The sequence below is a fragment of the Carassius auratus genome, chromosome 38, assembly GCF_003368295.1.
Source record: "Carassius auratus strain Wakin chromosome 38, ASM336829v1, whole genome shotgun sequence".
Lineage (NCBI taxonomy): Eukaryota > Metazoa > Chordata > Actinopteri > Cypriniformes > Cyprinidae > Carassius > Carassius auratus.
The window spans coordinates 6,697,879-6,704,314 of record NC_039280.1 but is presented as its reverse complement, the minus strand read 5'-3'; the positions used below and the strand labels follow the sequence as shown (position 1 = coordinate 6,704,314).

The window sequence follows — 6,436 nt, the reverse complement described above, 5'->3', positions numbered from 1 at the left end:
GGTAATACTGGCACTGAAAAATGTACAGATAACCAACCATATGATCATATCATCTGTTGATCAGACTGACAAAGTAGCCTATCTGAAACTGTTTGTGTGTGTTTTCATTTTCCCATCATGTAGTGTTTGCGTATGGGAGTGGAAGAATCGCTTATGCTCAAAGGAGATAATTAAGCTTGGAAGATGTGAGGTTAAAAGATAATTTAACAGTTTAAAAGGTTTCCATTTATGATATACTAATGTATGCCAGAGAGAAGAGTATATGAGCAATAAAATCTTTCAAAAGTAAAACTGATACTAAGAGATAAGCCATATGTTAAGAAATACTCAAGAAGAGAGAGGAGGAAAGGCAGCAGCAGAGGATGCGAGAAGAATGGAGTTTGATGCTGGAGCGTCATCATTGCCTAGTGACACTCCTAGCAACAGGAAACATCTGTTTCAGCGTCGACCAATCAGGAGCCGGTGCAGTCTGTTATTGCTCGCTGCACAGAAAGGGGATATTTTAAGAGCCGAGAGTGAGCCGAATACTACAGGGATTATATCAAAAGCAAGACTTCGACATCTGGGGGCGAAGCGTCAAGCTCACGCGGAGCTGAAAGCGGCTACATTCGGCACGTTATGAGCTGTTTTGAGCCTCTGGTTTGATGAACGCGCGTGCGGGGACTGTTAATGGGGCTTTAGAAATAAGGTAGGGTCAATTACCTCTTTTAATCACAGCTTATTTGTTTTGTTTTCTATGTGAGCGTACTTAAAACATCATATTCCATTTTTACTGCATGCTTTTGTTTGTTTTTCAACGGTTATAGCAGATGCAGTTGTTTAATAGTACTAAACATAACAGACCCGTTCTCTAGTTTGGAATTTTTTAGATTTTTGGAAAATGCGCGTTCCGTGATTCATTCATTAGCGTGACAGTTGACTGGCTGCTGCATTATACCACATAACACACGCATGCATATTCTGTTTGATTTTTTTAGTTATTGACGGTAGGCTACTTATTTGGCACACACACACACAAAAGTAAAATGCTACTGTAAATAAATTATTTAGTCCAAAAATATTTTAATATTTAGTTTTAGTTTAGAGTATTTAATTTATATTTATTTTTACGGAGAAATGTAAAAATGCACTGGCTTTTCCTGAAACTGATTAGTAGCCTACATTTTCCAAACAAATACTTAGCTTAAATAAGATTTTTTTATCTGCATAGAATGGATCACATATCACATGACCAGCTGAATGTTTGATCTTGTTTTTTAAACCCTAAATCTTGGATGCTGCTAAAGAAAAAACTTTACATTAGATTAGATTAGAAAGCGAAAACTATTGTTTTTGCTGTTGCATCCAGTGTCAAAAACAACTGCTATTTGATCCACAGTGCAGCTAGCAACTCAAAACAGTGTTACAATTAAATAAAATGAATATAAAATTAAATACAAAACATAATAAGAATAATTCATGATAATTATGAGAAAGCTAACATAAGAATTACAAATATTTTATGCATAATTGGACACTGCCAGAATTTTCTACATAAGAATTTAACGGCATCATGTGGCATTAGGCCTAACATCCGTGTTATCAGTACAAAAAAAATAAAAATAATTCATAGCCTATTTAATGACGTTTATATTTATAACTCTACAAAATACAGTGACCAAAATGAACTGCATTTTTACAGATCGTAGAGTGAAGATAAATCCCTTTTTGGTTTTATTTATTCTCGCTCTCTCTAGAGCGCACAATCTCACTCGCAGCCCACACTAATCTATCCACCCACGGTAAGCGCGCGCTGCACTGATGTGTTGACTGCACGTTTCTTTGAATCTGATAAATCAAAATGCAGCTCGATCGTGCTCTGAATTACACAGCAGCAAGACTCAGTGCAACCACAGCACAGCTGCCTGCTAATGTCATTACATTACTGTAACAGATATCCGACTTGTGTTGGCTTTTCTGAGACAGAACTACAATATTTTGTCCATCTAATGAAGATCGGTTGTACATAGTTGATAGTTGTCACACATCCACACCAATATAATACTGACCTGAAATCGGATTCAAAATAGAAAGATCCAGTAAACGATTCTCTGTCTCTTTTCTTCTCCTACTAGGATCCATTAGGCAATGTGTGTGAGCCAGAGGAAAGAGTCTCAGGTCAATAGAGGATTTGTCAGAGAGGTGTGTGACTGTGTCCACGTGAAGCAGTTCTCAGGTAATTAATACACACTACACACACACACACACACCTTGTTGCAAAACACACTGACATTAGTCTACCCTAATCCATTTAGTGGCAGTGTTTTAAGGACACATTTGCACTAGAAATTGTTTTATGCTGAATCATTTTTCAAAGTAAGATATTGAAAAAAGAGATGTTACATCTGTACAAGTCTAATTTCCATCCAGTTGCAAAGCCATGGTTTTCACAAAATCCTTGTGTGCTTGCCTGCAGGGTCTTTCCTCTAAGAGTGCCCTAAACGGTCAACAACGTCGAAAGTCGCCTACTTTAAGCGAAAATATGCGGAAGAGGAGGATGTTCAGGGAAGCCTACATGGATATTTACAAAAAGTAAGTGTCATTTGAATGTGCTTTAATGCAATTTATTGAAGTGAAATACACATAAATGTATTTTTAAAGCAAAGTTTGAATTGTTTGACTGTTCGGAAAAAGGTAAAACATTTTTTAAAACTATACATAGAAAGTTAGACAGACAGAAAGACAAATGATAGATTACATGTAAACGACCTGTTCATGTCTGTCTCATGTCTCCACACCTGTCATCTTCCAACTGTCTCCCCTCAGCACCTGATCCTGCGTGAGGAGCGCAGCTGCATCCTGCGCCTGTCTCTGCAGAAGCTGCGTTTCCTAGATGACCCCGAGGCTTACCTTCGCCGCTCTGTGCTCATCAACAACCTGCTACGCAAGATCCACCTGGACGAAGCCCAGAGGGAAAGAGAGAAACAGAGGGATGACAAGGAAGGGGAGGAGGAGACGGAGAGGAGGCGGAAGAGACTGAAGGTGGTGCTCCAGGAGTTCCAGCAGTACAAGCTGCTGCCGTTCTCATCTTCTCCAGCCACGTGCATCTGCGGCCTGGGCAGCTGCCACACCCTGCCTCCTGATCATGGAGCTTCAGTGCTGCTCTATCACTTAGATGATAAAGGATAAGATGTCATGCACACATGCAGGGGATTTTTCATCTATCTATGACTGATTTCCAGGAGCCAGCATTAAGGGAGAAGAGGATTCTGGTTTGTGTGCATTTGTGCTTGTGCTGGTGAGCGTGAGCTCTGCGGTTAGTGACATGATAGGTGTCTATCCATATCAGGGTGCATTTTCCAACCGGAAAAAGACATCATCTTGTTATCACTGCTTTGTTGATATGAACTTTGACCACAGACATTTTGTTTTCATAAATTTGCTTGAGTGAGCTATAATCTTAAAGGGTTACTCCACCCCAAAAAAAATATTTTGTCATTAATCACTTACCCCCATAAGTTCCAAACCTTTAAAAGCTTAGTTCGTCTTTGGAAACACAATTTAAGATATTTTCAATTTAAGATACTCTTCTGTGTCAGCCACGCTGCATGCTTTCGCTGTTTTCAAATCAAAGTGTAAATACACATAGAAAATGTATCCTTGTGTCGCGGCTGACAGAACAAAATACGCGGCTTGCCTTCAGCTCATATTCTTATAAATGGCTCTATGGTGATGCGAGATACACAGAAGAGACGAATTGTTGAATAAAGTTTGTACTTTGCGTACAAAAAGTATTCTCATCAATTCATAAAGTATCTTTCATGATTTTCTGGATCTTGACAGTGTAACTGACTTTCATAAGCCTCCCGGTTTTCATCCAAAATATCTTAAACTGTGTTCCGAAGATGAATAAAGCTTTTACAGGTTTGGAACGACATGGGGGGTAAGTGATTAATGACAAAATTTACATTTTGGGGTGGAGTATCCCTTTAAGCACTGTTTTCAGGGATTAAAAAAAGGCAAATGAAAAGCCGTGCACCTTGTGGTTGTTATATTATGTTGTAAGAAAAAAAAAAAGTAAACTGTAAGTGTCAAAGTCCTGGCTGCTCCTAAGGATGGAGTCATTTTTACTGAAGTTTTGTTGCTGTGAAATGGACATTTTTGTGTAAGTGGCTACTGATGTCAAGCTAGTAATGGATTAAAAAATATATAAGTTTCCATAGCTTTAACAAAAAATAACAAAAGAAAAGAAAACAGCAAAATGTAGGGGCAAATAAGAAGTGAAATTTCTTTCTTTCAGGGCGTTCTTTTGGTGTTTATTTTAAACGGGGTCTCACTCTCAGCAAAAAACGTACAAAACTCATCATATCACACCGTACCCTTTCTAAAGGTATCAATATGCACATTTAAGATACTAATATGTAACATTTTGCCTAAATAATGTACAAAGATGTGTTTTAGCTTTTGTGTCTAATTAGAGTACCACCCCAATGAAAGTTTTTGTACCTTTTTTTCTGAGAGTGTAGTGACATGCAGCTTTCACGATGTAAAAAGAAAAAAGAAAAAAAAATACTGCATTTTGCTACTTGTGTTTCATTGCATACAGCCTTTTGAGGCTTTTGGCATAAACTGTTATGTTAAGGTGACTCTGCCATCTAGTGTTATGGCGATGAATTCTCAGCTGCATAGACCTTTTTGGTTCATTCATTCAATCAACTGTACTACCTGCCATTTATAATGCTGTTTTACACTTATTTGTACCTTGTAACAAATTTTAGTTGTCTGTCCAGTTTGTCTGGCCAGTATACTGAGTTTCAAATGCCTCATTTCACACACACACACACACACACACGTTTGTTTTTGTGAAAAGTGGGGACATCCCAGTAATGGTTTTATACTGTAGAAAATTTATATTCTATGGCCCTACACCTAACCCTAACCTTCACAGGAAACTTTGTGCATTTTTACTTTCTCAAAAAAAAAAAAAAAAAAAATCTGTATGATTTATAAAAGTTTTGAAAAATGGGGACATGGGTTATGTCCTCTTAAGTCACCCTCTCCTTGTAATACCTGTGTCATACCCATGTCATTATACAGAGTTGTGTCCTGATATGTCACAAAAACAAGAGCACACACACACAATCACAAACACACACAGATTTTCTTCATTTCTGGCTTTATAATCTTTGAATCTGAAACCCCTAGCTATGCGGGTGTCAGCATATCTCATAACAATGGCCTACAGTCAGTGCACAGACCCACGGTTTATGACTAAAAGGGAAAACAAGGTATACATGCTCAATGTAGTGTAAAATCTGCCATTCACTCTTACACAGAACCTCAGATGATCCTGTTCTTGTCTCTTATCGCTGTGCATGTCTCTCATACATTGGTTACATGAAGTTTTCTAACAGGCAAAGTTGTGCAAAAAATATTTTGGTACGGTTAATAATGACTGGTACTCTTACTATTAATATTTTGTGTGTTTGTTTATGCACATTTGTATATGTATTGTATTTTTTCAATATCTGAATGTAATTTACTGAAATCTAAATTCAAAGTGCTATCTTTTGGAGATTTCAAGGCATAGGCATGGATATCAGTTTATTTTGAAATGGAGCTATTTTTTTGTTTCAAAGAGAACACTATTCTTCAGAGAATTTAGTGATATTTTGCCAAAAGATTTAAAAGTAGCATACGAGAATTGTCTATTTTCATGCCACTGCAGTCAAATAAAAATATAATATTGAATGTTTTACTAAGTCCTTTCTCTTAATCTGTGTAAATAAATATAAATGCACATAAAAAATGTATCAGTATTGGCCTTTTCCTCCAGCATATGCCGAGTCTCGAACGATGGTGTAATCGGTACGTGCACGTCTCTGCACCATTGATAAACATTTCCTTGACAAAAGTGGTCTTATTTCAGGTGGTGCTTGCGACGCAAGAATCCGAATTTCCCATTGAGCTACCTTTAAATCCATAGACAGTAAAAAAAAAATCACAAAACGTTTTTACACTAAAGACGTTTCTTAAACGGAAGGCTCTATACGTCATCAAGTCTGATTTATTTCAGTTGACTGAGCATTACATTCGCAAGTCATAACCTTATTAAAACAATTTATGCTTAACTAAGAATAATGGTAAAATATATAACTGTACGCAGGCTACAAATGCGACCTCCAGACATCAGACATCCTCCAGGAGATGCAGCTTTCTGTTTGAGAATCGGCCAAAAAGCGTTCTCGCGCACTTGAACGATTACTACTTAACGCAAGGATATAAATCGGCCCACACTACCTTTTGTAATCACCAACTTCTAGGGTTGGTCAATCAATCCTGTGCGCTGTGAAAAGCAACAGCTACCACGTGAAAATAATGTCCCTTTGATGTTTCAGGGGCGGTTGGGTAATATTTTATATGTAAATAAAGTCAATCATGATATTTTCTAACAGTT

General features: G+C 37.5%; 1 long non-coding RNA gene across 1 annotated transcript; it reads left to right on the top strand.

Annotated features, from left to right (window-relative positions):
* Positions 1 to 271: 271 nt before the first annotated feature.
* Positions 272 to 4,879, top strand: LOC113056818 (uncharacterized). Its single transcript, XR_003277753.1, has 4 exons — positions 272 to 688; positions 2,115 to 2,215; positions 2,456 to 2,571; positions 2,806 to 4,879. It is a non-coding gene; the product is annotated as an uncharacterized LOC113056818 (long non-coding RNA).
* The last annotated feature ends 1,557 nt before the right edge of the window (positions 4,880 to 6,436 follow it).